This window comes from Notamacropus eugenii, chromosome X, assembly GCF_028372415.1.
Source record: "Notamacropus eugenii isolate mMacEug1 chromosome X, mMacEug1.pri_v2, whole genome shotgun sequence".
In the NCBI taxonomy this organism is placed as follows: Eukaryota; Metazoa; Chordata; class Mammalia; order Diprotodontia; family Macropodidae; genus Notamacropus; species Notamacropus eugenii.
The window spans coordinates 102,718,727-102,736,922 of record NC_092879.1 but is presented as its reverse complement, the minus strand read 5'-3'; the positions used below and the strand labels follow the sequence as shown (position 1 = coordinate 102,736,922).

Genomic DNA, 18,196 nt, shown 5'->3' with positions numbered 1-18,196 from the left:
TAGATACTGGAAGCCAGTTCTTATGTTCCTCTGAGTCTTCTCTTCACCCAGCTCAACATGGGACCTGGGCTCGAGTCTCCCTCTGCCTCAAAATCACCAAGTCACCAAATCTCAGTTAGACAGATTTTTCAAAGGCCATCTCCTCTAACCTGAACCTGATCAAGAATCCCTCCTATAACACTTTTAATGGCACTTTTATGCAACCTTCTTGTGAAAATCTTAAGTCAGAGAACACCGACCACTCCCCAAGGCCACCCATTCCATTTTGGAATAGCTGTAATGACTAGGAAGCCCCATTCTGAGTATCAGCACTCCAGGTTACATAGCAGTATGTTACTCTATCTTGCAACTCAATTCTGGAGTAGCCCAGTTCCCTTTCTATCCAGCTATGGTTCTAGTCCAAATTCTACCCCGTAAGAAAACATTATTCAATTGTAGCAATTGAGAGAAAACCTTATTACATTGTTTGAACCTAGCCCTGTGTGGCTGGGATGCTTAGAGACCCTTAACCAAGGACCTCAGTTCCACTGACCAGAACCTGGTCACATCTGAAGACTGATGTAAAGAATTTTCTCACAATTATACATCTCAAGCAACCCATATGTCTTATCTGAAACTTGGCTAAAGATCGATCAATTGATTATTGTTCCCATGATCCTTTGATTGTTTACAGACACTTTGGGGAGAGGGAGCCCTCCTTTTTATTTCAGAGAATTACATCTGCTCATTCTCCCACCCCCAACTTAAAAAGGGCCTAATCTTTCCTCTAATCAGAAATCAGGTGAACTAACCTTACACCCTAGTTCATCGTTTCCTTCGAATCAATTGGTCTTATTTCAGGAATTGTTTTGAATGTATAAAAGGCTGTCTCCCCCTGTATTCAGGGTCCAGCCCTAATCCAAGGAGGCCTGGTCCCACTTTGTGGGGCAATTGGCAGCATTGCTTAATGAATCGATGTGTTTGGAAGCTCAAACCTCTGTTTCCTCAGCTATTTCATCTTTCACCTGCCACGGTCTATACTGCATAAACAGAAGCTGGATAAAAGGCAATGAGGGAAGGAGTGGGCAGTTAGGGGGATCAGAAAAGAAGGCAGTGTTAAGGGCTTCCTACATTCCAGGCATTGTGCCGAATGCTGCAATAACGTTACCTCATTTAATCCTCACAACATGCCTGGGGGTGGACACTTTTATTAGCCCTGTTTTACAGTTGTGATAACTGAGATAGGCATTGATGAAGTGAGTTGCCTATGGTCACACAGCTAGTAAGTCTATGAGGCTGAGTTTGCACTTAAGTCTTCCTGACTCTAGGCCCAGCGCTCTCTCTGCAATCCCACCAGCTGTCTGATCTCCCTCCAAGCAGACATGAGGAGGAGGTATATTCCAAGCATGGAGACAGAACAAGCCATACCACTTGTAAGGAACAGAGGGAAGGCCCGTTTATCTGTATGGTATAGTATGAGAAGAAAACGGGTATCTAATGAGACTGAAAAGATGGGCTCAGCTGAGGATTGAAAATGTAAACAGAAGAGGTTCTACTCTGTCCTAGAGGGAGCCAACTCTATAGGCCATGGAGTGGGGGTGGGGGAGAAGCTAACGCAATAACCTGGCAAAGAACTGATCAGGGCATGCATGAGGGCAGAAGGGTGAAAATGGCAGGATTTGGCAAGTGATTGGCCATGTGGAATAAGGGAGAGTTTGAAGTTGAAGACGACTCTAAAGTTAGAGCCCAGGGAGATCGGCAGGATTGGGGAAGGCCCCTCAGACAAAAGCAGGAGAGTTGGGGAAAAGGTAAGGAGCAGAGGAGGGGGAAGATGACAAGTTCTGTTTTAGAAATCGAGAGTATGAGATGTCTCCAGTTCAAGCATGGGGAACCTGCAGCCTTGAGGCCAGGCAGGCAGGTGTGGGTTCTCTCACCCACCAATGCCCCCTACCATTATGACCCCTGACCTGCTTCATGCTTGAAACAGCAAGCATCTCCAAACAAACTATTGGCATGTCCAGTTTTGAACCCTGATTCCAAAAACTAGCTTAACTGCCATACCCTGGGTCCGCTGGAAGAGTATGACTTAAGACCTGCCCCAGAGTCCTAGGAACAACATTGTTCCCAATCAGTGCTAGACACCCATCACTGACCTCTTCATCTCCCCAGGACCCTAGAGTAACACTGCTCCCTTCCTAGATGGTGTGACTCTGCCCTGACTGCTGAGCTCAACAAGCTTTGCCTTGGTTTAAAGTTTCTAGTTCAGCTATCTGGTTATTCCCATCTCCCCACACAAGCAAGCAGGATGAGATCCAGGAGAGAGGGGTGTCACAAAAACTCATAGAGGAGAAAGGATGCCAGGGGTGGTCAATAGTGTCCATTGTGGTAGCTTGGTTGAGGATGATGGAGAAACCTTCCTGTGGTTCAGCTCATTTGTCAGTATCTTCCCTTCTCTCAACTAACTCAGTGCTCCAGGTTAGTTGGATTGGGGCAGATATGGGACTCTTGGGCCTGAGAAAATCCTTTATCTGGACACGCATGTCTCAATGCCAGTTCAGTCTATCACATCACACTATTGCCTCTAATTGAGCTTTTGGTCCACTAAAAACCCCAGATCTTTTCCCAATAAAGAATCGTCACCACACTTCCCCCATCCTTAGAGTATGCACTTGTTTTGTTTTTCTGAAATTCAGCTGTAAGATCATACATGTGGCCCTATTAAATTCTATCTGTTTGGATTCAGTCCATGATTCCAACACATAGAAGGCTTGGGGGATTCCACTTGTCCAACACCTAAGGTGTTGCATGTATACCCACAGTTCATGCCACTCATATTAGAGAAGTCCACCAGGTAAGTTATCCTCCAAGCCCCTGCTCAAAATGCTCCCCACAAGGGTTAGACATGGAGAGAGGCTGGTGCTGTCCCACTCACTTCCCACATTAACTCTTCTGAATACAACCAGGTAGCCTCGTGTGCAGCAATCATCCAGCCCATGCCTTTCCATGTTGTTCACAAGAGTTATGCAAAAAGACTTTAATGAAGACCTGGTTGAAATGCAAGGATCATCATCTCCAATATCCCCCTAAGAGTTCAGCCAAAAAGGGAAGTTAAGGCTGTGAGGACATAAAACTTGTCTTTGAAGAGCATGTGCTGCCTCATCCATAAGGACTCGTACATAATTTTATTAACCATCTCCTCCTGACCCTTGCCTAAGTCGACATTTGTTGTTCATCTTCTTACCCTTTTCCAAACTTAGGACCTCCATATAGGTCCATTTCTAACCCTACATCATCTCCTCTCCTTTTCTCCACAACCTTTCAAAGGCCAGCCCATTCAGGGACCTCAGAAGCCCCTTATCCAAGCTTTTTGACTACCTTGTGATGATGCTCCTCTGGGCCTGGGAATCAGGCCTCTCTAAGGGCTCCTGTTACTAGGTTGCTTATCTTGGATCCAGGGGCTACAAAGACCTTAGACTGCTGACATCTTCTGGGGAGGAGGTACAAAAGCTTTCCCCCACAAAGAACTTTATGATACTTTGTTAATCCATCAACAAGTATTTCATAGTCAAGTGCACAAGAATACAAGTCATTCTCCAATTGATAAATGGTCAAAGGATATGAACAGGCAGTTTTCAGAGGAAGAAAGTAAAGCTATCTATACTCACATGAAAAAATGCTCTAACTATTGAGTAGAGACATGCAAATCAAAACAGCTCTGAGGTACCACATCACACCTATCAGATTGGCTAACATGACAAAACAGGAAGATGATAAATATTGGAGAAAATGTAGGAGAGTTGGAACACTAATTCATTGTTGGTGGAGCTGTGAGCTGATCTGACCGTTCCGGAGAGCAATTTGAAACTATGCCCAAAGAACTACAAAAGCATGCATACCCTTTAACCCAGTAATACCGCTTCTAGGGCTGTATTCCAAAGAGACAATAAAGATGGGAAAAGGACCCACAGGCACAAAAATATTTATAACAGCTCTTTTTGTGGTGGCCAAGAACTGGAAATTGAGGGGATGCCCATCAATTAGGGAATGGCTGAACTAGTTGTGGTAGATGAATGGAATGGAATACTATTGTGCTATAGGAATTGATGAACAAGAACACTTCAGGGAGGCCTGGAAGGACTTATATGATCTGATGCTGAGTGAAAGGAGCAGAACCTGGAGAACACTGTACACAGTATCAGCCACAATGTGTCAGGACTTTTGGTAGACCTAGCCCTTCACAGCAATGAAAGGACCTAAAACATTCCCAAAGAACTCTTGATGCAAAATGCCATCCACATCCAGGGAAAGAACCAAGGAGTTAGAATATGGAATGAAGCAGACTATTTTCGTTTTTTATGTTTGGTTATGTCTAGTTTTTCTCAAGGTTTCTCCCATTCATTTTAATTCTTCTATGCAACCTGACTAATGTGTTTAATAAGAATGTATGTGTAGAGCCCACATAAGATTGCATGCCATCTTAGGGAGGGAGGGGGAGAAAAGTTCAAACTTATGGAAGTGATTGTTGAAAACTGAAAATAAATAAAGAAAGAAATTTGAAAAAAAGAAAAAACAAATATTTCATAAACACTTCCTATGTGTTAAATGCTGGGGATACAGAAGACAAAAACCAACCCCTGCCATCAAGGTGTCTACAGTCTAATGGGGGAGAGAACATTCAAAAAGTTAAGTCTAAGTAAGATATAAACAGTGTAAATGGGAAGTAGTATCAGGTGGAAAGCTCTTCATTGGGGAGGAGAGGGGGAGGGAGGAAGAGAGAAAAAGAGACTGGGAAAGGCCTGAAGAAGGAAATTTAGAGGAGATGAGAAGAAAGAGAATTCCAGGCATAGGGGAAAGCCAGTCAAAAGACAAGGAATTGGGAGGTGGAATGTTGGATGTGCAGAACAGCAAGGAGGCCAATACATGTCCTATTTCAGTAGCCTCATGTGGTATAATGTCTGGAGTGAGGGCCACTTTAGCTTTTCTTAAAGGGAGGAAACATCTTCAGTTTTCATTTTTGCCTAGTTGGGAAAGGCAGAATTCATCTTAATGTCAGAAAGAGAACTTTAAACAGTCAGAACTGGCCCCAAGTGGAATGGGCCATCTCACAAGACCTTGGAGGTCTTGCAGGGCAAATTGGATGGCCATTTGCCAAGGTCATTGGAAAGGGATTTCTGTTTCAGTCAGATCGAATGGCTTCTGGGCTCCCTCTGTCTCCACTTTTGAGATTCTTGGATGCTTTGGATACTTGGATGTTTCATCATGACTCCATCTCTGGGATTTAAATTAAAATGATCTATTTTACAACTAACTAGTGCCTGGGTTAGTTGTTCCCCTCAGTCCTGAGCCTTCCAAAAGCTTCCTTCTCTAGACCTCCATTCCTGAGTCAACCTCCAACAAGTCTTCTCTCCTGCCCCACCCCACCCCACCCTCCTGGCTGAAAGGAACCAAGCCCCTTCGTTCTTCACTCTGTCCATTTCACAAGTTGACTACTCTACACCAATTTCTCTGTCTTTCATCCAGCCATGAGCTCACCTGCCTCACTGGTACCATGTCCTTCCCCCTTATCCTTCTTTTTGGATCCATAACCATGTATTTCTATGACCATTCCCATGGTGGTGGCTGGACTCAGGACTTTAGCTAGGCAGGCAACATATACATGCTCTCCCTTCAAAGTAACCTGACTATATTGCCATAATTTTTAAATACCTATGGATGGGGGGGGGGAGGGGAAGGTTATGCACAAAGACAAAGGGATAAAGAGGCTAGTGACTGGCCACTCCCTGTTCCAAAGAGTTCTTTTTTGTTTAGCTTGGCATTTGATCTAAGTAAGCAACTAAGGACTTTGAAGAGAGTTTTGGGCACTCTGTTGTCAGAAGACAGTCAGAATGCCTGCAAATTAGTTTAATTAAAAGAATGAAAGTTTGAAAAGAACTCCCATAACCAAGCAGATTAGGCTGGAGTTTCATGCCTGTCAGACTACAGGGGCTCAGTGGAGCTAGGCACCCTTGCTCTGTGCTATCTCAGCTGCCCCAAATCCCGGCTCTCTCTGCACTAAGGTTACTTGAAGCAGACAGGAAGCTCCGAGGGACGTGTATACTCCTAATGCCAATGAAGAGGAGAGCAGGAAACCTGAGTATGTGAACAATACCGTCATTCCTTGAGCCACTGCAGAAGTGCAGAAATTAATGAATCAGCACCTTGGAGAGAGGACCTGATAGGATTCATATCCCTTCATACCCACCCTTTGGATATTCAATTTCATGGACATAGATTACAGTTATCAGGTCCCCATCTGCTCAATCTAGGCTCTAAATTGGGACTGTATTTGTATGGGTTTCCTGTTTTTCACATATGTTGTGGGTGAGGAGTAGGGAAGACGAAGCTATAGACTGGTCAACCAACTCCTCTATACTGTAATAAGGTATAATACAGCATTTATGGCAGCCACCCCAGAAAATGAAAATGGTGTAAAGAGCTATCCAAAGTGGAGAAATACAAAGGAATAAAAGAATCCACAAGACTACCCTTGAAGGTGAGGACACTTCAAGTAACTGGTTTTCTGACCAGAGTCCTGGCCTCTATTACCAAGTCACCCTGGAGAGCATCCCAGGCAAGGGCCAAGAGCTAGCACCCACATCTACCTCTCATTGGAGGTACCACTCTTATCCAGCTGATCAGGGCCCCCAGGACAAATGACTCCCCTTTACATAGGGATAGCGAGGGGACTCACTCATGAGGATTCAGTCCTGGGAGCAGGTGCATTTGAGAAGCCTGTTGCTAAAAGTGTCTGATAATGTAAAAAAAAAGGGTGGGTTTGCTCTGTACTTCAGAGCATGAACAATTATTCTACACTTCCATAACATGGTGAAGAAACAGACTTTTGATTGGCTGTAATTGGGTCCACCTTCAAAATACACTAGGCATTCAAAGCCAGTCTCTCTCAGTCTTTCCTTCCTGGCTGTATTTATGTAAAGAAGTACAGTTGCATACCTCTGGAGAGTGTGTCAGAGGCCTATTCTCCCCATCCAGGTCCACATGTAACTACGACCTTTGATCCCTGTGGTTGTGTCTATTCTTTCTGCCTTAGGTGAAGTTAGGCTGTGGCCTTATTAGCTTAGCAGAACAACCACTGAAGGTTCAGTGACGAGAGTCCATGCCAGAGTATGTACACAGTAGGGTCCAATCTTCCAGTACAACACTGAGGAGCACTGGGGCCTCAACAGGAAGCCAAGATGCCCAGTCCTAGAAGTAAGGGAACTCTGTTCTGGTCTGCCACATCTGCAAGTGAACTGGATGGGTTAAATGCTTTGTGGGACCTATTTTAAGGCATTGAGGTGGCATGGGGGAGCGTGTCCCAAGTTTGGAGGGAAAACACACTTCTTGCTTCATCTTCCCAGTAAACATCTTTTTGTACAAACAACCAAAAGAAACCTTCAGTGATGTTAACCAGTTAAATCAAACTGGAACCGTAAGCTTTGACTGTTCCCCTAGGTAGAATACAGCAGAATGGGCACTTAAGCTGATTCCATAGAAAGACATACCCCATCCTCTCAGGGTGTACTTCTTGCAGTGCTGGGGAACTGTAACTGATACTCATAGCAACTGCTATGAATATGCATATGTATTCCCAGGGTTTGGTCACAAAATATAATAAAATTTCTTCCTCCAAGACCAAAGCAAAATATTTATTTGGAACACTGCTATTAGGATGCCAGAAGGCAAGGTTTAGGAAGGTACTCATCACCCATCCAGGGAGTGCTGACATTGCAAGCAAGTTCTTCCCTCAGCCCATTTCTTTGTCTGCCAGCTTCTCTCTCCACCCACACCTTTGCAAGCCATACAACATATATTGTTTCCAGTCAAAGACTCTGAACTTGATTGTCTTAGTGCCCAGAAGCTTGGAAATCAACACTTAATTGGAAAGGTGTGGGAATCCCTGTGGCCCAGAGCCTAATTGGCTCTGTGCCAGAGCTCCATGTGAGGCCTATTAATGAGCAGGGAAGATCTTATATCCCATTAACCTTACAGGAACCTGCAGCCTGGAGGCCACATGTGGCCCTCTAAGTCCTCAAGTGCAGCCCTTTGACTGAATCCAAACTTCACAGAACAAAGTCCTTTAATCAAAGGATTTTTTTTTTTCTGTGAAGTTTGGATTCAGTCAAAGGGCCCCACTTGGGGATCTGGAGGGCCACATGTGACCTCGAGACTGCAGGTCCCCCAGCCCTGTTCTAGGGCTGAAGAGAAAGATGTAGGTAGTCTTCCTTTGGGGAAGCTGATTTATCGGTGTGAGTGGGGATTAGGATAAGGATCCTCAGAATATATATGGACAGAAAATGGCTTGGTAAACTTAGCTAGAAGACTTGTGACAATATTGGATTCTCCCATAGTTCTTCCTTTTGCAGTTCAACTTCTTGCAAAGGCTGCATAAAATAGAACCCTCTACTTCCTCTCCATTCACTGTCTTTTTAACTCTACAGTCTGGCTTTGGACCTCATCATTCAACAGAAAGTGCTGTCTCCAAAGTTACCAATGATCCTTTGCAACAGTGACTACTTTGGACCCCACCACCTGAAGGGCAGGTATCTTCTATCTCACCTCTCCTCCAAGGTTCCCTGGTCCCCTTAAGGGGACTGGGGGGCATCAAAGCTCCCTAGACTCCATTTCTACTGTTCCCTCAATTGTAGGGAGTGGGGCCCCTGAATCCTAAATCCATTTAACCACTAACAGATTAACTCCTACAGCAGAATGTTTGCTTCAAAGGTATAATCACAAATATAAAAGCACATAAGAAACAAGCATCTTACCAAGAACTCCGAGAAGCTGCTGGTGGCTTAGGAAGGACTTTTATTTAATATTCTTGCAATAGCTGGCGCCTAACAAGTAGGCGAAGCCATTGAGTCAACTACACAGCTTTTTATTCCCTATTCTCAATTCGTATTTCCCTCCCCTGTCTCCCCATTGACTGGGTACCAGAGAACGTACAGCCTATCTAGAATGCATAGCCTCCCCGTGTGATTCTCCGCTCCCGTTACATCTGCCAATTCCTTGCCCTTGCCCCTCATTTTCTTTATAATTTCCCGCTTCCTCATAAGCACTTGCATCTTGTTTAGCAACTTGGTTTTTATGCTGAAGCAACAGCCTCTTTCTTCCCCCAAACGTACTCTGCCACACAAAGGAAACATAATCTCCCCTGCCCCATCCCATTCCACCTCAGTCTCTGAGAAGGGAATGGGAATAAAGTTCACAGTTTAGCTCAGTGATTATACAGTAGTGTCCCAAATTCCAAGGGTAAAGCCCAAATCCCCCTCAGCCTTGAGGACCAAGGACCCTGACTTCTCTAGCCTTTCCTTCCCAGATGGAAGGCTACAACATCCCACTTGGAATCCTGGCTCCAAAGGCACCTTGGTTCAAGCTTCCAATTCTGGCACCTGAAACTGAAAAGAAGAAATGACACTGAATAGAAATAAACACCTCAAAGTTCACATCTTGAAGTCTCAGGGTAAAAGTAGAAGAGAGAAGGTGCGGCCTTTTTCTGGAGGTGCCCATGCTGTGGGTCAACTGTGTGTGATCGTCCCCCTCTAGACACAGAAGGAAAGAACCTGTTGTGCCTCTGCAGCCAATTGAAGGAGGCTACTCCTGCCTACAATGTAGGTAGAGGTGCCTCCATGTTAGGTGGTCTGGACATATTCCAACTCCCCATTTCATCTTTCCTGCCAAATCCAATGACTCTTTCTCAGGCCCAATCCTCCTTGATTTCTCTGCAGCACTGACAATGTTGATCACCATCTTTTCCTGGACACTCTTTAGGTTTTCAGTGCACTATTCACTCCTACTTCTTCACCTACCTATCTGACCACTCCTCAGTCTCTTTTGCTGGATCCTCATCCATATCAAACCATTTCATCCCCTTAATGTTAAACTCCAGTGGCTCCCTATCACCTCCGGGATCAAATATAAAGTCCTCTGCTTGATATTCAAAGTCCTTCATTAACCTAGCCCTCTCCTACCTTTCTAGTCCTCTTATACCTTACTCTGTACCAAGTCCTCTTTGATTCAGTAAGACTGGCCTCCCTGCTGCTCCACGAACAAGACATTTCATCTCTCAACTCTGGGAATTTTCCCTGGCTGTCCCCCATGTCTGGAAGTATCTCCCTCCTCCTGGCTTTGTTGACTTCCTTCAAGTCCCAGCTAAAATCCCACTTTGTCCCGAAAGACGTTCCTGCTCCCCCTTAACCCTAACACCTCTCTTCGATTCCTTCCCTCCAATTTACTCTATCTAATAACTTGTTTATACATCACTCAGTGTCACGTTATGTCCCCCATTAGACAGTGAGCGCCTTGATGGTAAGAATTGTCTTCTGACTTTACGCCCCCAGTGGTTAGCAAAGGACCCAGTACAAAGTAGGTGCATGATGTTTATTGACTAACTGAGTTTTTCTGATGAGGATAAAAATGCTTGAAGCCAAGAAATGGAATGGTTGAAGAAGAGCGCATGTGCAGATACAATACTCTTGATCACATGAAAGGAACTCAGAAAGCTCAACTGAAATTCAGGGACAGGCCAATATTCAGTGTTTGCCATGTACAGTGCACAGTCCTAGGGAGAAGAGGAAAACTTTTGTGGCCGCCATCTCCTGCTGCGGACTCCTGGGAAGCTGGCAGCCCACATCAAGCTCCTGGATCTTTTTATGGGAACTGCTCACTAGCCCTATTTCTCCCATCAGAGAAGTTCCTTTAGAATTTTTAACCTTTCCTTCAAAAACTAGTGAGGAGATGTCCAGTGAAGACAGCAAAGAGATGCTGAGTGAGTGCTAGGTGCTGAGCACTACATTAAACACGGGATAGAAAGCCAAACAGGAAATGGCCCCCGGTGTCAAAAGGTCATACTCTACTGACTGTTGAGGAGCAGCATGGACGAGAACGACAAAAAGAAAACCAAAATGACAAACTAAACGACATCATCTCAAGAGGGAGAGAACAGTCAACACTTGGGGCAATCAGCCAATCACGGTGAGCTGTGCTTCAAAGGAGTCTAGGCATTATTGTTTCTATATAATATTTTATTTCTCCCCAATTACATGTAAAGATAATTTTTAACATTCTTTTTTTTAATTTTGAGTTCCACATTTTTGCCCTCCTTTATTTGCCTCCTCCCTGAGAAGGTAAGCAATTTGATGTAGGTGATGTATATTCAATCATGTGAAACATACTACAGGATTAGTCATGTTGTGAAAGAAGACACAGATCCAAAGGGGGAAAAACATGAAAAAAAATGAACAAAGTCAAAAAGTGCGCTTTGATCTGCATTCACATTACATCAGTTCTTTCTCTGGAGGCAGAGAGTATTTTTCATCATGAGTCCTTTGGAATTGTTTTAGACCATTGAATAGATAAGAATAGCTAAGTTATTCACAGACAATCATCATCCAGTGTTGCTGGTACTGTACAATGTTCCCCTGGTTCGGCTCTGCATCAGTTCATGTAAGTAATTCCAAGTTTTTCTGAAATCCGTCTGCTCATCATTTCTTGAAGGACAGCAGTACTCCATCACAATCCTATACCACAATTTGTTCAGCCATGCCCCAGTTGGTGAACATCCCCTCAATTTCCAGTTCATTGCCACCACAAAAAGAGCTGCAGTAAATATTTTCTGTACAAATGGGTCCTTTTCCCTTTTTAAAAGTCTCTGTGAGATGCAAACCTAGTAGTGCTATTGCTGGATCAAAGAGTATGCAAAGTTTTAAAACCCTTAGGGCACAGGTCCAAATTCCTCTCCAAAAGCTAGGCATTCTAAGGAAAATGAAGCAGAGGAGGCAGTACAGCAAAGCCAAACGTCTGGAGGTAGGACGTGGAATAGTGTCTGAGTGGCAACTAGCATGATAGTTACAAAAAGAAAAATGATACATGTAGAGGTCCTCAAAATTTCAGAGACAAGTCAGTTACATCTCCTCCCCTCTTCAGGGTCTTAGGGTGTCCCCCAGGTGTTTCACTTGTCTTTCTCTAATGCTAAGACATCAAGCTCTCATACCTAAGTGTTTCCCCCTCTGAAATGTCAGGAGTCCTTAATTAATACTCCAACTCCATGTATTACATTTTATCCTGGAGCCAATAGGGAGCCACTGAAGGCTTTAGAGGAGAAGAGTGAAAACCTAGGTCTGTATTTTCAGAATTATCAATTTAGGAGGGTGTATCTGAGATGAGAGAGATGAAAAGCAGGGAAAGATATTTGGAAGTCATTTGCAAAAGTCAGCTGATGATGTCCTGAACTAAGGTGACCAATGTGAATGGAGAGCAGGGACTATGTGTGAGAGCCCATAGAGAGGAACAATTGATATGACTTGGTTACTCATCAGATTACTGGGGGGCAGGGAGGCAAGGGTAAGGAAGAGGGGAAAATCCAGTGTGTGACTCAGAGTTTTTGAACCTGGACACTGGAAGGCTGGTGACCCTCATGGGAAATAGGCAAGGGGGGAAGAAGGACAGGTTTGCTGACGGTATTTGGGGGAAGAGGATCAGAGACACAGGAGAGATATGGGAGAGGTTGTGTTTTGGGCATAAGGAGATTGAGATGTCCTTGGGAAAGCTAGATCATTCACTGAGGGTCCACGTCGAGGTGGCTGGTGACTCCTTGGAGACATAGGGAATAGAGGCCATCACTGATTTGATCACAACAGTCGTCTGCTGCCTTTCCCCAAGGTTTAGTCCCCAAGAAGCAGTGGGGACTTGCCCAAGACTCAGCTGAGGCCTACAGCCCAGTCGTGCTGCTGGCCACAGGCACAAAGGACACTGGTTAGGAGGAGCCCGGAAGAGCTCCCCCACAAGGAGCTGGCACAACAAAGGGAGTATTCCTTGGAACTGGAAGCTCATGGTTTTCTGTTCCCGCCTTAGCTCTCTTCCTCCAGGCTGTCACTTGGCATGCCCAAGGAGGCTCCTGACCAGGGAAACAAGGGTTCTGGCCTCGCACCGTCTTCCTCCACAGGGGCTCTAGAAAGCTAAAGGGATAGCACCTTCTGCCACTCTGTTTGTGGCCACTAGATGGCAGCAGAGCACCAGAAATGAAGCCCGGGCCGCATCCTTGCACTGCTGCCTGTGTTCCTGCCCGTGCCTCTCTGCTCCAGCAAGGGCGAGCCTGCAAGCCCAGACTGAACACTGACAGGCCAGGGGCGACGAGCGAGGGCATGCATACGGGCCGGACACAGGGTCGGACACAGGGTCGGACACGGGGCGCGTGGGGATGTGGCCCTGGTGGGTGGGCAGCACTGAATTGGGACCCCGCAGCAGAACAGGGAGCAGAGCAGAGCTGGCAGGCCAAGGGTCTCTGGACCTCTCAGGAGCAGTCAGGCCTGCCTGAGGAGCCAGTGCCCCTCTGCCTTCTTCAGGAGCCCCAGAACCCTCACTCTGCATTCCTACCATGTAAGAGCCAGCCTGAGAGCCAGAAACGACCTGGGAGGGTATCGGGTCCAACAGCCTCCATTTCCAGATTTGGGGAAATCTGTACCCCCAGAGGCATGAAATGTAGAGACTCATCCAAGGTCACACAGCTTAGAAGAGTTGGGGGGGGGCGCTCGGGAATCCGAGTCTTCCAGACCCCAAACCGAGGCTCTATCCACAGCACCATTTCTGCCACCCTGGGGGCACGTTAACTTCCCAGTGAAAAGCCTGGAGGAACAACTCTCCCTTGGGCGTTCCTGGCTGGTGGGGGGGTGGGGGGCGGGGGGAGAGGTAAGTCTGTCTTCCCTTCCAGGCTGGGTTGTTGGGAACCAGGCTACAGCTGAGGCTTGGTGGTCCCTTGGAAGTGTAGTGTCCGAGCTCCTTTCCATGATGTTGGCCTCTCCAGCAACGGCTCTCTCAGAGGAGCATCCCTTCACACAAGTCTTCCTCAGCTTCCCAGAAAGAGATGCCCTTGCCTGAAGACACCCTGGTTTCCTTGGCTGCCCTCACTTGATGGGCATGCAGTCCTATGTCTCCAGTCTTCTGTTACCATAAGAGCTGACACATACGTGCACACGAGGGACCCTTCCTTGTCTTTGACATTTGCCAAGTAGTCATGTCCCTGGTTCAAGGGGGGATGTAGAATCGCTGTAGAGGGGCTCTTCTAGGAGAATTCCAACCCTCCTTCTGCCCATCCTCACCCACCCCCATAGTGAGCCAAGGTGTCAGTTGAAAGGAAGGTGCCATGACAATGAGTCAGTGCAGCTTCTGTCCATCCCAAATTGAAAATCAAGCTCAAGGTCCCTCAGGGCCCTCCCCATCTGGTTCCAAGTCCCAACCCCCTCTCCAGCCTAGCCTAGCCTAGCCTCACCTCACAGTGCTCCCCTCCCTGTGCTCCTCCAACTACAGACAAACATGTACCAAGCCCTCGATGTGCCATCCCCACCACTTGGAATGCTCCCCACACACCTACCCCCATCCCCAGCCCTGGGGAAATCCCAGTCACCCCTTTAAGACCGGGATGAAACGCCACCTCTGCTAGCCAAGGGAAGCAGAGAAGGCTCTCGCGAGAAGGGAACTGCACCATGGAAGGCTGGGAAGCCTGTGGCAGAGACTGGGTGGCAGGCCACAGCAGGCATAGGGAACAGACAGGGCTAAGACAGTCACAAAGGCAAGGTGAGCTGCAGCCAACCACTGGTCAACCTGACACCTCTGGAAGCCTTTACCCTCAAGGAAATTGGCCAGATCCCTGGAGGGACTGTTTTACTGATAGCCAGACCTGAGGAAATGGTAGAGTTCATGTCTCCTTCAAAGTGTGTCCCTCCTTTGGGGAGGCTGTTCAACATTCCCAGTGCCCCAAAGGTGGCAGGTATAGGAAGGGTTCAGGGGTCTGCAAGTAACGCAGCTGGGCTGGAGTGCCATGGATCAAACTAAATCGAGCACTTCCTAAGCCCTTCTCCTGTACCAGGGACACTGCTGAGGGCTGAGCACGAGACACCAAGACCAAAGCCAGACCTCCCAGTCCTCCTTCAAGGACCAGACTCTCAGGAACGGGAAGGCCCACATTAATGGTGGTGGCGGTGCTGCCTCCTCACTGCCCAAGGCAACACAGGGGAAGGGGAGGGAGAAGGGGTATTGGGGCTGCTGACAAAGGCTCCTCCACATCTTCCCCCCTCACATCGGGCACCCCCAACCTGACAGTCACAGCGAAAGGAAGGCAAAAGGAACCCTGGTGGCCAAGCTCCCTCCCATGTCTCTGCACCCTAGGCTGGCAGATGGGAGCCCTAGTCTGTGGGGACCAAGGCAGGAGGGGAGGGAAGGAAAGAGGACAGAGAGAGAACGCCAATCGGCAGTCTGCAGCTCCTGGCCAGCTCCAGCCTGCTGACTCTGGCTGTATCACCAGGGCTGGCTTTGGACTTTACCACCACTCTGGCCAAGCCTGCTTCAGCCTCCACTCTGCCTTCTCAGCCACCACGAACTCGGGGAGCTCGAGAGAAGTCGCCTGCTTCAGGCTGCTCATTGCTCCATGGTCGGGCCCGAGACCCTCAGAAAGGAGCTTTGTGTGACTGGAGAATCAAACCCTGTCCTGCCACGAGCCCTAAAAAAGTTCTGCCTTCCCCCCGCCTCCCCCACCCCCCACGCAGTGGCATCAGCTGCAGGGTAGGATCACAAGAGCAGGAGATGCCTCAGGACCAAACCTCCACAAGACAGATCCCCATTTTACTCCCCTCCCCCCACCCAGCTGGGCATACATACCCTTGGTTAATGAGGGTGGGGGGCGTTAGGCGGGATGTCTGGCACATCGTGGGAACCCTTCCCATTTAACCCTGGAAGGAAAGTGCTCTTATTTTACAGATCAGGAAACAGAGGCTCAGAGACTGGCCCTGGGCCACACAACAACCAGGATCTGAGGCAAGGTCTGGTTCCAGCTCAGGCTCGGGATTCTGAGTTCAGCAGGAAGGCAGAGGAACTGCCACTGAGCCTCCCAGGCTCCTCCCTGCTGCAACACCATCTGCAGAAGGGGAGAAGGAGTCTTAACTAGGCTGCTGCCTTAGGCACTCTTCCTCCCAGGGCCTGCAGCAGCCTGAGCAGGGGGAGGAAGGAACGAAGGAGAGAAGGCTAGGTGGACTCCTCCCTCAGCCTTTCTCCTGGGATGTGCAGCAGCACAGGGGAAGGGGAGGCATGGGGTGGGGGGAATGGAGAGCAAAATGGAAGCTCTCCCCTGCCCTCATCCTAGCCTTCCTTACACAGGCTCCCCTCGCAGCAGCAGCAGCAGCAGCAGCAGCAGCAGCAGCAGCAGCAGCAGCAGCAGCAGCAGCAGCAGCAGCAGCAGCGCCTCGACACGCCCCCTCCAAGTCCCTCCCTTCTCTCCCTTCCCTTCCCCCTTTTCTGGCACGTTCCATGCTCTACCATTGGCTCCCAAGAGGGTGGACGCGGGGAGGAGGACAGGGAGGAGGCAGCCCCAAGATCCTGCCCAATCAGACTCCTCCCTCTGCGCCAAGGCGAGCCCAGTGAGCCGCAAGCGCACTCACTCCTCCGACAAGTCTCCCCTCCCCACCTTTTCTAGCACGTTCCATCTTTGTTCCTGGGCTTCAGAAAGGCCAGGGAGGAGAGAGGCTCCCAGCCACCCAGGTAGACTCCTCCCTCCAGGCGGTCAACTGAGAGGGCAGGACATGCCAGCCTCTGAGCTCTGCTGCCGCCATGGTCCACCTTCAGTCCCTGTCCTCCAGGGGAGGGAGTGCGAGGAAACCCGGTTGCCCTGGCCCTCCTCCCCCACCCCGGCCCGCACCCACCATCTGAGCCAGAGCCAGCCCCCCACCCGTGCCCACACCGTGCCATTCCTGGTTCAGTGCGTGCAGCAGCGCAGGGGAAGGGGAGGCAGGGGGAGGGAGGGGAGCCAAAAGCTCACCCCTCCTCCACCACTGCTGTTAGCCTTCCTGGCCCTCCCCCCTTTCTAGCATCTTTCATGCCCAGGCACTGGCGCATGAGGGCAAAGGGAGGAGAAGAGGGAGGAGTTAACCCCTCCAGCCTCTGCTAGCCTCCCCAGTCAGACTCCTTCCTGTGCACCATCAACAAGCCCAATGAGGGGGAAGCTCATCTGCTCCTCTGCTCCCTCACATTTCTTCTGTCCCCACCCTTCCCCTTTTCTAACAGGTTTCACCTTTGTCCTTTGGCTTGAAAAAGGGTCGGAAGAAGAAGAGGAATGAGCCATCTCCTGTATTCATTCCTAGTCTACCCAGGTGGCCTCTTCCCTCTGGGCCATCCCCAAGCACAATGAGCCACAAGCCTTAAGGTTAGGTGCCCCACTCCTCTGCAAAGCCTCCCCACCCTTACTCCTTTTCCTCCTGTTCCAGCCTAAGTCCTTAGCCCAGAAGAGGGAAAGGAGAAGACAACCCTTGTAGCCCTTCAGTGGGATGTGATCCTCAAGCAAGATGGAGAAGGATATCCCCACTCTCTTCTTTCTCCACCTTTTCTTTTCTACCATATTCCCTCCTTCGTCTTTGCCCTACAGAGAGAAAGGGAGCAGAAGAGTGAGGAGAACCCCAACCTTGTACAACCTACTCACAGAGCCTTCTCACCCCATTCTTTATTCTTAACCTTCTCTTGCATTTTCGGACCTTGGGTAGAATGGTGTAGAAGAGGAAGCTAGGAGTCCTAGCCACTCACCCACTCCAGCATCTTCCCTAGACTCCCTTTTGGGTAAAATTAATAGCAAAAAGGAGGAGCAGCCATCATCTCCAGTTCCAACTCCTTCTCTGTCAACCTTCCTTCTCCATTGTGTCTGGTCATTGATCATTGGCACATAATGAAGGAAGAGGGAGCCCTGCAGCTGCTTGCCTTCTCAGGTTCCTCCCTCCTGAGTTGTCATTCATCATTTTCTTTAGGGGGGGAGGGGGAAGACAGGGAGACAATGGAGTTTAAGTGACTTCTCCAGGATCACCTAGCTAGTAAGTGTCTGAGTCCATATTAGAACTGAGATCCTCCTGACTCCAGGTCTCTATCCACTGTACCACCTAGCTGCCCCATCCATCCTTTTCTAACAGTGTTCTCAAAGTGTAATCTGTGGACCATTGGTGGCCCCTGAGATTTTTGTACCTGGCTTTTTTCCCTCATTTTTCCCTAATTATGGTCATTTCTACTCATATGCTGACTCAACGTCTGTTCCCACAGAATCCCATTGCACTCCTCCCCCCAACCTTCTTCTAGTCATTCTCCTGGTATCTTTAAATGTCCTACAGGAGTTTCACTCCAATAATCCCCAGGGTCACTGTGTACCTCATGTGCT

The 18,196-nt window shown here is 48.2% G+C and overlaps 1 long non-coding RNA gene across 2 annotated transcripts; it reads right to left on the bottom strand.

Moving 5' to 3' along the window:
* Positions 1–8,803: 8,803 nt before the first annotated feature.
* On the bottom strand, positions 8,804–17,697 carry LOC140515328 (uncharacterized). Of its 2 annotated transcripts, none has more exons than XR_011970945.1 (3): positions 17,578–17,697; positions 15,667–15,922; positions 8,804–9,413 (listed from the first exon to the last, which is right to left on the bottom strand). It is a non-coding gene; the product is annotated as an uncharacterized lncRNA (long non-coding RNA). The 2 variants fall into 2 exon arrangements; XR_011970944.1 differs by lacking the exon at positions 17,578–17,697 and adding an exon at positions 16,158–16,260.
* Between the last annotated feature and the right edge of the window lie 499 nt (positions 17,698–18,196).